At 37.2% G+C, this 14,159-nt stretch overlaps 1 long non-coding RNA gene across 1 annotated transcript; it reads left to right on the top strand.

Annotated features, from left to right (window-relative positions):
* The first annotated feature begins 6,454 nt into the window (after positions 1-6,454).
* On the top strand, positions 6,455-11,738 carry LOC125110828 (uncharacterized). The gene is made up of 3 exons (XR_007130740.1): positions 6,455-6,596; positions 8,531-8,581; positions 11,639-11,738. It is a non-coding gene; the product is annotated as an uncharacterized LOC125110828 (long non-coding RNA).
* The last annotated feature ends 2,421 nt before the right edge of the window (positions 11,739-14,159 follow it).

Genomic DNA, 14,159 nt, shown 5'->3' with positions numbered 1-14,159 from the left:
ATTTAATATTAAGGTATAGTGTTAAGAGTTTCTTCATTTTCATTTCAACACCTTTCAGTTCAAATTTAATTGCCTTTTATGTTTAAATCAGCTTTCTTTTTATTTAACATTTATTGTTCATTTAAATACTATGTTTTCCACAAAATTGTAAAATATACTATGTTTATATAAAAGCAATGGAGTAGATTAATTATTGTTTATAATGCCAACAATTTCCTAGTAAATGAATATATTTTCTTTCTTTTCTTTTTCCTTAACTTATCCACCCAAGGCATGCAGAAATTCCTGGGCTAGGGATTAAATCTGTGCCACAGCAGAGACCCAAGCCAATGCAGTGACAACATCAGATCCTTAACTTGCTGTGCCAAAAGGGTACTTCAATGAACACATTTTATATGAGACTGAATGACTTACCCTTAATTTTTTTTCACATTCTCCACTAAACACTCTACATTAGAGAAAATTTACCATTAATTGATAAAACAAGAACTGTTTTCATAATGTTTACTCACAAAAAAATTAAGTTGAACATAAAAAAAATGACCAAAAGGAGTTCCTGTCATGGCTCAGTGGTTAATGAATCCAACCAGGAACCATGAGGTTGCAGATTCAATTCCTGGCCTTGCTCAGAGGGTTAAGGATCCAGCGTTGCTGTGAGCTGTGGTGCAGGTCGCAGATGTGGCTCAGAACCCATGATGCAGTGGCTCTGGTGTAGGATGGCGGCTACAGCTCCGATTAGACCCCTAGCCTGGGAAACTCCATATGCCATGGGTGTGGCCCTCAAAAAGACAAAAAAAAAAAAAAAAAAGACCAAGAGATCATGAGATCATGTTTAAAAAAAAATTTAACATGACACCAAAAGATCGTGTTAAAAGTTAAAAATATATTTTTTATATTTTTTCATTTTACCTTCGAAATACCAGTATAAATTGACTAAATGATGTTTTCAAAATATCTCCTGGAAAAAATGTTCTTTATCCATACACTTATAGGTGAACAATGCAAAACCTAGTCAACTAATTAATGTGCTTATTTTTGATAAATAAGAATGATAAAGCACAGAGAAATCACTGATTTGTTCATGAAAGATAGCTGGTTTGCAGTACACCTTGGGTCTTCTGACTAAACAAAGACTCAAAGTCATTAATTCGTTAATTAATACTGTATTCATTCACTTAGTCACATGAATCCAGGCAAACATTTGCTGTTATTTCACTTTGATATTATGTTTACATGATTAGCAGTAAATTTTTTTCTTCTTTTTCTCAATAGAAAAAATGTCGGGGAGTTCCCATCCTGGCGCAGTGGTTAACGAATCCGACTAGGAACCATGAGGTTGCGGGTTTGATCCCTGCCCTTGCTCAGGGGGTTGAGGATCCGGCGTTGCCGTGAGCTGTGGTTTAGGTCACAAACTCGGCTCAGATCCCACGTTGCTGTGGCTCTGGTGTAGGCCGGTGGCTACAGCTCCGATTCGACCCCTAGCCTGGGAACCTCCATGTGCCGCATGAGCGGTCCTGGAAAAGGCAAAAAGACCAAGAAAAAAAAAAAAATGTTGGGAACATGAAAGAAAATTAGTAAATGTAAAGAAAGGCAGTGGTTTTATATCAACAAAGCTGCATGACTATAACAGAGCAGGTTCATTACATATTTGGTTTATGTTAAGGTATTGTGTCCCCCTTAAATTCATATTGAAATCCTAACTTCCACCCCAAAAATGATATTAGAAAGTGGGGACTTTTGGAGGTGATTAGATAATGAAGGCTGTGCTCTCATGAATGGGATATTAGTGCCTTTATAAATGAGATCTCACAGAACTCCCCAGCCCTTTCTCCTATATGAAGTGACAGCAAGAAGTTTCAGGCTATAAGCCAGGAAGAAGGTCTTTACCAGAAACAACTGTGTTGGTATCCTGATCTTGTACTTTCTGCCTCAAGAACTGTGAGAAACAAATGTCTATACTTTATAAGCCACCTGGTCTGCAGAATTTTATCAGTCCAAGTGGAATAACACAGCTTAAAAATTTCTGTTCTATCTTCAGGAAGGGGTATTTACACCAAAAAGATAATTAATTAATGATTGGTCAACATAGCCAAAGCTTCTGATATCTACTATTCACCTTCATTCTGACTACCTTGTAGTTGGTGATATGATTAGCTTATTCTACTTCACACTGAGTGCTCTCAGCAATCAGGTAAAAGTTAAGCAATATGTGATTATACAACAAACTAAAAATCATAAGCTACTAAACATTATTTTGATTCCGTAGTAAGTAAGAGCCTTAAAGAGCTGCTACAGTTTTAAAAATTAAGGATTAAACAAAAGGCTGCAATATGAGATTTAGGAAGATATTTAAATAAGAGTGAAAACAGCTCATGAATCTGAATGACTATGTAACTAGGGAAATAACATATTTATAGTTTTTTTAAAAAACAGTTTACTTATACTGAAAAAAATTAATCTTATTTTATGTATATTATTACTTTAATTAAAGATAAAATGTAGGCATTTATTTTGTAATTCAAAAATTTTCTGCAACAGCAGTTCAAATGGGATCAAACCAGGCCTCTGGACAAAATGTTATTTTAAGATCTTTTCAGCTTTGTGATTCTCTATGGGTTAAGGGAAATTTTGACTTAGAATCTCAAGAAATTGCTTTTAAATAAATGTGAAATTATGAATGAAATATATTAAATATAGAGTGTGGTCATTTTCAAGAACAGAATTACTAGGATGCACATATTACCTTTAGTAAAACTGAATTATTCTGGGAGAGGTTCATATTTTATAAAAGTACAGGCATGGTAAATATTGCATCATAGTAAATCCTTTAAGAATTATATATTATAATATGCTCTGCCTCCAAGGAATTTGAAATGATGGGCCTAGAAGAAATATTTCATACATGACCTGTATAAGTCCTTCTAAAATTCATCACAGATCACTGCATTTCAAGCTTAAATTTTGCAGGTAAATAATTCCTGCAGTAACTATCTACCAGAGGAAAAAGGGCACACAAACATATTCATTGAAAAAACAGATGGTGACTATGATCACTTGTTTTATTCAATTTTAATAATAAAATTAATAATAATAAAATAATAAAATTAAAGAGGTGTTTGGTGATAGTTCTACACAATCCTGTTGTTTATCTGGTTTAGTTACTGTTGAATCTAGTTACATAATTTGTAAAATATTACTCATACCTCTCTGCTCACTTCATAGAGGACAAATCAGTGAGGGAAACACTGATATATTGAAAAAAAGGAATATTAGATGTGTCTGTATACTATGTATACACAAATGCACATATATGTGTGTATATAGCACATACATATGAAATACTTTTACCTTTTTTTTTGTCCTTTTTTTAGGGCCTCACCTGAGGCATGTGTAGGTTCCCAGGCTAGGGGTCTAATTGGAGCTGTAGCTGCTGGCCTACGCTAGAGCCACAGCAATGCAGGAGCCAAGCCATGTCTGCAACCTACACCTCAGCTCACAGCAACACAGGATCCCCAACCCACTGAGCAAGGCCAAGGATCAAATCCGCAACCTCATGGTTCCTAGTTGGATTCGTTAACCACCTAGCCACGACGGGAACTCCATGAAATACTTTTATTAAGAAAACTTCATTCTTAGAGTTCCTGCTGTGGTGCAATGGGATCAGTGGCATCTTAGGAGCACTGGAATACAGGTTAGATCCCAGGCCCAGCACAGTGAGTTAAGGATCCAGTGTTGCTGTGTTGCTGCGATTGTGGAATACATCACAACTGCTGCTCTCATCTGATCCCTTGTCCAGGAATTCTATATGCCATGAGGTGGCCAAAAAAAAATTTCATGAAGGACTAAAACAATCCTAGGATAATAGTGACTGATTATATCTGAATCTCTCAGAGAGCTTTAGAAAAAGCTATGGTAAATAAGAGTTTCATTTAAAACTACACATGACAACAACTTTGAGCAACATGAGAATGCCAATACCAGTCCTTAAATTATCTGTTAAGTAGAATGATACATACCAAATTATAACAGAGCTGTCAGCGGAAACACTCCTATAAACTTGCAGGTATAGAAAGTAGGGAAAGGAAGGAGTTCCCTTTGTAGTGCAGTGGAAACAAATCCACTAGGAACCATGAGGATGCAGGTTTGATCCCTGGCCCTGCTAAGTGGCTTAAGGATCCAGCATTTCAGTGAACTGTGGTGTAGGTCACAGTCTTGGCTTGATCCTGTGCCGCTGTGGCTGTGGTATAGGCTGGTAGCTGTAGCTCCAATTTGACCCCTAGCCTGGGAACCTCCATGTGCCATGGGTGCAGCCCTAAAAAAAAAAAAAAAAAAGAAAAAGAAAGAAAGAAAGAAAGAAAAAGACAGGAAGAAAGTAGGGAAGGGAAAATCTGAAGATACTTCATGGTAAAGATGAGAGTTAAGATTTCAGATAAAGCAAAAACAAAACCATTCAAAGAAGAAAGTCAATACTAAATATTAAATTAGAGAAAATGAGTGATGCATTTGCCAGTTCATAGCATTAAATACAGAGAAGACTGTGAAAGACAATGAGACTAAAAAAGGAAGCCTTGAGGAAACATGGCTTTGAGAAGATAAAGGAATAAATAAAGAAGGAATGTGCTCCTTGGAGGTTTTGCCATGCAGGAGAAAAATAAGTAAAAATAAAATAAGATATGAAAAGTAAGGATCCTGCAGAAACAAAAACATTCAGAATACAAACCTAAACCTCCCAATCTCTATTACCATCACCATGAAAATCAGCCACTACGGAAACATAAAAAGATAGTCTTAACTAAGAACACTGCCTATGCAATGCCTAACACTAGAAAAAAAAGCAGAAGAGTTTCATACAAAACTAAAGGGAGGAGTTTTTTTGGTTGTTGTTTTTTTTGTTTTGTTTTGTTTTGTTTTGTCTGTTGGGCCCCTCCCGCGGCATATGGAGGTTCCCAGGCCAGGGGTCGAATAGGAGCTGTGGCCGACAGCCTACACCAGAGCCACAGCAATGTCGGATCCAAGCTGTGTCTGCAACCTACACCACAGCTCACGGCAACGCAGGATCCTCAACCCACTGAGAAAGGCCAGGGATGGAACACCCACAACCTCATGGTTCCTAGTCGGATTTGTTAACCACTGAGCCATGACGAGAACTTCTAAAGGGAGGAGTTCTCTTGTGGTTCAGTGGGTAAAAGATCCGGCATTGTCACTGCGGTGGCATGGGTGATTGCTGTGGCACAGGTTCAGTCTCTGGCCTAGGAACTTCTGCATACCACTGGTGTGGCAACAAGAGAAAAAAAAAAAAAAAGGAGAAACCTAAAGGGAGGAAAAAAATAAGAAAGAATTGAGAATTGAAACAAGCTACAGAACTCTACTCCTCCAGTGACAATAATGCCCGGAAAAGAACTATGGCAGAATACGGCAAACAGAATTACTTTCAAATATTATTTGAAATATATTGCAAATATACACTAATTTAGTATATTTATTACATATTATTTAAAATATATATTAAAAGTGAAATCAGAAATTTGGAAATGAAGAATAGATATGGTTGATAAACTAGAAGTAAGAGAAGTGATCAAAGTCACAAATTATTAAAAAAGAAAAAACTATCTCATAAATAAGGAAAATATATATGTGATAGTTATACACTGCATATATATGCACATTGAATGAGAGAGAGATTATGACTGATTTAGCAAGGAATTGGCTCATGTATTTATGGAGGCTGACGTCCAAGATCTGCAGTCAGCAAGCTAGAGACGCAGACGAACCAAAAATAGAGTCAAGCTGATCCAAAGCCCTGAGAATTAGAAAAGCCAAAGGACTGAGTTCCAGTCCAAATCCAAAGGCAGAACACCATCTTCCTTGCTCAGAAACAATCTGAGAAAAAGAATTCTTTCTCACTCAGCCTTTTATTCTTTTTACTCCCTCAAGGGATTGGTGAGGCCCACCCATGTTGGTGAGAGCAATTTGTTTACACAGTTTGGTGAGTCAAATGTCAATCTCATTTAGGAACATCTTTTTTAAAACAATAAACAAGTTGTTCTATACATAATAGTGGCTGTCAAATGTGATGATATTAGATGAAAATTAAAAACCATAATGAGTGGCTATGTAAGAAAATAATGAGAATTAAAGGCACTATAAAAGGTGAATATGCAAAATGTGAGGAGGACGTCTGGTTAATATTCTTAAGGATTTTGGTAATGCAGTTTTTGGTAAATACTACAGACTTGCAGAAGCAGACCACCTGTATGAGCACTTGTGCTCGGTGATGTGACCTTACAGAAATCTCTCTATAAATAAAATATAAATAAATATAAAGTGAGCATACTTTGCTGGAGTCTGGATTTTCCAGAGAAACAGACCCAATAGTATTGGTACTCAGGAACATATTGAAATACCATGTCCAGAGTATCAGAATAATTGCTGCATTTTTCTTCTCCTAGTGAAAAGAAGGAAGCACAGTACCTGCAGACAGCCTTTGGATTCAGGATGCAATAAATTTCACATCTAGAAATATTGCTCTGACCCATATACCGGATGACATGAGAAGATGACACATTTCAGTGTCACCTAGAACAGAAGATTCTTGGGTAAGAAAGTCCATGGCACCTCTGGTTCCACATCTTTGTGAATTAACACAGTGTGGTAGAAGTACCCTAGAAGTCATTAAAATACATAGGGTGGCTAACAATATATTAATTTCAGAAGTGACTGTGTGCCAAATAAAACATCACATAAACCTTATCTCCCCTTATCTAGATCCCCAAAATTCTCTTGGTATTTCACATTAGCTAGCACTGGGGAAAGTGTGATGGTGAAAAAGTCAGAATAAAAATAGTCAGAATTTGAAATAGTTCACTTTTGGAAAATTCATTAAAACATGTGTTTTAAAACACATCACTAGCACCCCTTCCAGGCCTCAGATGACATTCATGCATGTTAAGGACCTTGAGGCTTAAGCTTCATTAACTTCCCAAAAAATCTACCTCTGTCACTGTCCTTTATTATTTAAAGCAATCTCTTATCCTCAGAAATTATTTGGTTTGTTCTTTAAAGAAAGGGGAAAAAAATGACCTTGAGAACTTTTGCTTTTTGTAAGATCCACAAATAATATATTACAGTTCTCATTTTGAAATCAGCACTTTAATTAACTTTAATTTTATTAATAATGTAGTTTGAGGCAGAGTACCTACTGATCTCCTAGCAATGTATATTATATATTTATTAGTTTGACATTTTATTTTGTTTAATTTGGCCCATTATCAGAGGTACAAATTAATCAAATTTCAACAGGGCAAACAATTCATAGAGAATAAACATCACAAATACAGCCAAGTCTCAAAATAAATTAACATAGAATGAATAAAAATGTATCACAAACTCACATCCAGTGCAAAGCACTGAGAGATATCAAATGCAATGAATACATGCCAACTTTTTTGACCCCCAATAAGAAAATAACTAATGAAGTAGCATGGATAATAACCTACATAACGGGGCATTTCAAACATGCTGACATAACAAATCTACAATAACTCCCAAGTCTATTTGAGTGAAAAAGGAGCCTAAAGTGAAACACAATTGGAATAGTCCTTTAGTAAAGTAGTAATAAATGAGATGATTGTCACTCTGCACTTGAGGCAGCTACTATCCTCCGCTTTCTATAAACTTAAAGGCAAAATATGAAGCAGGTATTTTGATGCAATAATCTTAGAATTAATCTTACACACAGAAAATATAAACATTCAAATGACATCTTACTTGCCTCAGTCAACTAAAACCTAGAATCTTGGCTACCTACCAATTACTTGGAAACGAAAAGCATCCTCTGTCTCAAATCTCCAAAAACAAACAAAATAGAACAAGATGGTCTAGTAAGAAAAAATGTCCTTGTAATAGCTGGAGGACATATTTTCTTTACCATTTGTTAACTGACAAATGTATTCTGACCTATTTCAGACAGACAAATGAAATTTCAGCAGATTGAATAATATATTTATGTGTTTTTCATGCTTCTCTGTATATCTCTAAGAATTATTATGTTGTTTTTATTATTATTTTGCTTTTTAGGGAGGCACTTGTGGCATATGGAATTTCCTGGGCTAGGGCTTAAATCGGAGCTGTGGCTGCCTATGCCACAGTCACAGCAATGTGGGACCCAAGCTGCGTCTCTGACTACATCAGAGCTCACAGCACCTCTGGATCCTTAACCCCCTGAATGAGGCCAGAGATCGAACCTGCATTCTCATGGATACTAGATGGGTTTGTTACAAAGGAGCCACAATGGGAACTCCCTCTAAGAACTATTTTGAATCTAATTGTTGAGAAAAGATTGTTGCTTCTGAGAAAATAATGAATGTTATTTCGACGTACAATTTAAAATTGATATAGAATTGTTTTGCTTTTCTTTTAAACTAAGAGAAACAGCATCAAGTTTATGGACTAATTTTAGTAAAATATTTTCGTGATTTCCAGTGACTTTCTAATTTGTTTTTTTTCCTCTGCATGTGCATTTCCCTATAAGAAAAGTGTTTCTTGCAACTACTCCTCAGCATTGACACTTGCACTTCCATTGGTAAGTGTGCAGAGATATATCTCAGAATTCCAGGCTATTCAGGAAAATATATCTTCTCTCCTAATATTCATAGCCATTCCTATGTTTGAGGATCATCAAGACCAATTGCTTTCCAGCAAATGTTGTAGGAGTAGTGCTAAGATTACCATTTAAGCACCTTGTTACTGATTCCTGCATTTGCTTCAAGTGTCGCCTGATCACCCTAAATGTATTGGTATTGAACATAATCCTAGGAAGTTGGTCCTAAAATGAGATTTTAATGCAAAAAACTGGTCAGCTTTAAAGGCTAATGAAGGATCCCAGCATTGGTCAAGTTTCAGTAGTAATAGTCCTTGGCATGCTATTGAAATGCAATTGTTAAAATTTCCTCCAGGGGTGAATTGAGATGATATACATGTAAAATGGAATGTGTGGGCAAGGAAATTTCAACCATGTGAGAGGTTCAATACAAACAGTAATAGTAAAGAATATGGAATTGATTATACTTGCTGGATGTTAATGATTTGAAACTGTGATCGGGATGGAATAGGATAGTTACATAGGTAGTTGTAGAAGTCCCAGTAAGGGGCCAGAGACAGAGAGGGAAACCTAGGGAACTTTAGGGGATCACTGTAAGTTAATAATTGCTCAAGAATGCCATCAGAACAAGGCAGGCTTGCTTGACTATGGAGGCATAAAATATGCCTCAGGTCATTTGGTGGGGGATGGAGTGAGGCCTGCCTCAGGTTCAGACCAAGCAGGAGTTTAAGGACTATGCTTCTGCTGATTTGAATAAGCACCAGACAGTCCTATTTTGACCTTATAGGGTCAAATATTCTCTTACCGTGTATATGAAGGAGGAGCTACTACTCAAGTAAAATGAAGAGGTGGTCTTTTCCCACCCCCCACCCCCTCGGATTATAAAACTGTAGTCCACCTGATCCTCAAGGCAGAGCTTCTTCGCCTGCCCACATGCCTCTCTCACGAGTGTCCTATCTTAATGAAGCTATTTCTTACCTATCACTTTGTCTCGCTGAATTTTTCCTGTGAGGAGGCACAAAGAACTTGAACCTCAGTAAGTCCACACACTGGGTAATTCTAATTTAAAATCTGTGGGTTCAAGTCCCAATCTAGGTTTAGGCTGGGTTCGAGTCCTGGCACATGGCTTCAAGTACCAATCTGGGTTCTGGCTAAATTCAGGTCATTAGTACTGTCAGTTTCAATTGTATACCTCAGTTTAGGACTTGAACTCATGTGCTGAGACTCTAAACCAGACAAGACCAGATTGGGACATGAAACCATGGGCTAGTGCTCAAATTGGGTCAAGACCCAGATTGGGACTTGAACCTATAACTGAGCTAGTTCCTGTGGGGCTCCTAGGCACACAAGCCTTTCTGTGTCCTCCATTTCTTGCTTATAGGGAATAAGCCTCAGCCTCCAGGACCTTTCTTGAGTTCCAAAAGCAGTTGTTAATCAGGGAAGGGAGGGGATACAGAGACCAGGGAGGAACAATGCAGTCTTGGGAAAGGGTCCTGGTTCCTCCTCAAAGAGTATACATAACAATATCTTTGAGCCTATCTTTAGAACTAAAATCCCCTACTTGATTAAGCATTCTTTTTCCTGGAAGAATGGGCACCACCAGAACCAGTCCTGGGGCCACAAAACACCGGCTCTGAAAAACAATGCAAACTTGCCTCTACCCTGATCCTTATTTATAGCCCTGATCCTTATTCCAACTCCCCAAACTATAAAACCACCTCCTAACCCCTTCTAAAGGGGGCACAGTCTTTAAGGCATTAGCTTGCCATGGCCCTCATTGCGTGGCAAAGCAATAAAGCTATATCTTTTTCTCCCTTACCTAAAACTCTGTCTCTGCATTTTAGTTCTGCACCAGCTGACAAAGGCCAAATTTTGGCAATGAACCCAATTTTTTTTAAATTAAAATCACACACCTGGGCTCAGGACTTACTGAAGTCTGTGTTCTTTATTCTCAGCATAGAGAGATTTTAGCAAGAGGTAAAGTGATATGTAAGAAGTAGATTTATTGAGAGATAGACAAAGCGTGGACTATCTCAAAAAGTGAGATGGTGCCCCTGAAAGAAACACAATCCACAGACAATGTGGATTATCTCAGAAGGTGAGAGGCACTGAAATATGGGTGGTGAGTTTTTATGGGCTCAGTAATTTCATAGACTGATGAGTGTGAGGATTATTAAAACTATTTCTGAGAAGGGGTGGGAGTTTCCAGGAATTGGGCCACCACTCACTTTTTCACCTTTTATGGTGAGTTTAGGATCTGTCTTGGTGCCTCTGGGTGTGTCATTCAGCAGCTAATGTGTTAGCATGAGAATATAGTGAAATTCAAGGTCCACTGGAAGTCAAGCAATCCACCATCTTGGATCTAGTTGGTTCTAGATCTAAATTTTTGTCATATCTTCAAGGACTATGTCATTCTTTTAATGGTTGTGCCCTATTTATTGAGTCTATTTCTGGTTTGGAGCTATAGGAGGTAAGACCCTTTTATATACTGCTTACTAGAGTCTTTGGCTTATTAATTACTCATAACCTTTCTTCAATAAATCTGAAACGTCCTTTGTTTACTGATAGGGCAGGCAACATTTTTTATCCACAAATTCTACAGTAAAGGAATTGTAGGCACTAGCGCTTGGAGTTCTAGAGTGAAAAGAAGCTGGACCACTGCATAGAAGGATAGTATAACACTTTAGCAAGAATATATAATGATTAATCTGGTTCTTCCTCAAAGGGACCTATAGCTAATTAGCTATGTAACTATAATCCAGGAAAATGGATTACCTACATTGAAAAAATATATTAGATGCAGGAAGTGAGTTGACCTTTTTTCCTGGAGAAGTGAATTGTCACGATAGTCATCTTCCCCATTAAGATGGCCAGAGGGCATTGCCAATGGCATAGAGGGTCATAAAATAAATGAAATCTTACACCAGGCATGACTCACAGGGGCTAATAGGTTAATAGGTATACAGAATGACTTGATGGTGATTTCTTTGCTATTGAAATGTATAATACTTGGTTGTTTGTATCCTTGTTCTTTTGCAGACTCCCTACATGGCTTCTTTAATCTAGGAGGTAAGAGATCATATGGAAAAAGCTAAATGTAAGCCTCAGAAACTAACCCTCTTCCCACAAAGATAGTAAATCAAGAGCAATATAATATCCTTGAAAGAAGAGTGGGGATTGAAGCCATTTTTTTAGTCCTAAAGTATGCTGAAGTTGGGACCTTATTATATTTCCATTCATTCGTAGTCTGGCACCTATAAAAATCAGATATATCCTGACAGATCAATGTGCACTATCACAAACTCAAACAAAAAGTAGAGACTCATTTTCAGGATCTGCTCCAGTTGTATTATATCCACGAGAGGATATTAAAACAAATTTTGAATTCAATTACATTATGATCAGGCAAAATACTCTATCACCTGAATTATTTTCAATTTGAGACTTGTCTTATTGCCCCTAATATTTTGGTAAATATTCCAAATGTTGAAAAGAATGTATGCTTCGCTGTTGCTGGGTGAAATATTTTATAAATGGCATTTAGTTCTGATTATGTTATTCAAGTTTTCCATATACTTACTGATTTTCTTTCCAATTGTTTTATTAATTAGTAAAAAATATTGACATGTTTGTTGACAATGGTGAATTTGTCTCTTTTTCCTTCACTGATTAATTTTTCTGCATTTATTTTAAATCTGTTTTACTGGGTATATTGTTGTGTCCTTAAATGAATTGACTCCAGAATCACTTTTTTTTTTTCTTTTCTTTCTTTTACTTTTTTTTTCTTTTTAGGGCCATACCCAAGGCATATGGAGGTTCCCAGGCTAGGGGTCTAACCAGAGCTATAGCTGCTGGCCTATGCCACACCAATGCCACATCCAAGCTGCACCTGTGAACTACACCACAGCTCATGGCAACGCTGGATCCTTAACCCACTGAGCGAGGTCAGGGATCAAACCAGAACCTCATGGTTCCTAGTCGGATTCATTTCCGCTGCGCCATGATGGGAACTCCTTTTTGTTTTTTTAAAGCTGCACCTGCATTATATGGAAGTTCTCAGACTAGGGGTCAAATTGGAGCTGTAGCTGCTCACCTATACCACAGCCACGGCAACACCATATCCAAGCCGCATCTGCTACCTACATGGGAGCTTGGGGCAACACCGAATCCTTAACCCACTGAATGAGGCCAGGGATTAAGTTCACCTCCTCACATACACTATGTCAGGTTCTTAACCTGCTGAAGGACATTGGGAACTCCATCCAGAATCATATTTAAATGACTTTTTTTTCTTTGTAGTATTATTTGCTTTGTAATCTATTTTGTTTAACAGTAATGCAGCCATTGCATTCTTTCTTTTAATTAGCACCATGGTAGTTTTTTTTTTTTTTTCATTGTTTTCTTTTAACTTAAGTCTATCTTTATACTTACATGGATTTTTATTGACCTGATAGGATTTCGGTTTGGTTGACTTTTTTGTTTTGTTTTGGTTTGGTTTTTTTTGCTATTTATTTATTTATTTTTAGAGCCAAACCTGTGGCATATGGAAGTTTCTTGGCTAGGGATTGAATTGGAGCTGCAGCTGCCTGCCTATGTCACAGCCACAGCAACATAGGATCCAAGGCTCATCTGCAACCTACACCACAGCTCACAGCAATGCTGGATCCTTTACACTCTGAACAGGCTACAGATTGAACCCCCATCCTCATGGATACTAGTCAGGCTCATTTCTGCTGAGCCATGACAGGATCCCCCATTTTTGCTTTTAAAAATGGAATTGGAAGCCTCTCTCCTTTTTATTAAGTATGAAATCATCACTTTAATGTAATTATTAACATGACTGGGTTTAAATCTAATCTACCATCTCATCATTTGCTTTCCATTTGTCCCAACTATTTGTCGTTCTGGTTTTCCTCTTTTACTACGTGGATTTTCATTAAATAATTATTTTTATATTATTCGATCTCATTTATAGGGTAGTTGGGAAAAAACATTTGCTTTGTTGATTCAGTTGTTGCTTGGGTGTTCATAGCATAAATCTTTAACTTAACATGATCTACCTTCAAGTAAAATTATGCCACTTTACAAGGAGGAAGACCCTTACAAGAGTGTGATTCTATTGTTATCGTATGTATCACTTCAAAATTTTTAAAAATCCCATGCTATGCCCAAACTAGTTTTGCTTTAAATACTCAATTGTCTCTTAAAGAGATTTATATGATACCTTTAAAAAAACTTTAAATTGTACCTGCAAATAAACCATTTTATTTTGTTCTTCATTTCTTTGCATATATTTTGATTTTCTTTTCTTTCTCCTTTTTTTTTTTCCTTTGCTTTTTAGGGCTGCACCCATGGCATATGAAGGTTCCCAGACTAGGTATCAAATCAGAGCTGTAGCTGCTGGCCTATGCCACAGCCACAGCAATTCAGGATCTAAGCCACGTCTGTAACCTACACCATAGCTCACAGCACATTGGATCCTTAAGCACTGAGCAAGGCCAGGGATCAAACCTGCATCTTCATGGATGCTAGTCAGATTCGTTAACCACTGAGCCATGAT

This window comes from Phacochoerus africanus, chromosome 11 (assembly GCF_016906955.1).
Source record: "Phacochoerus africanus isolate WHEZ1 chromosome 11, ROS_Pafr_v1, whole genome shotgun sequence".
Lineage (NCBI taxonomy): Eukaryota > Metazoa > Chordata > Mammalia > Artiodactyla > Suidae > Phacochoerus > Phacochoerus africanus.
Note: the sequence above shows the minus strand (reverse complement) of the source record. Positions and strands in the feature narration are given on the sequence as shown.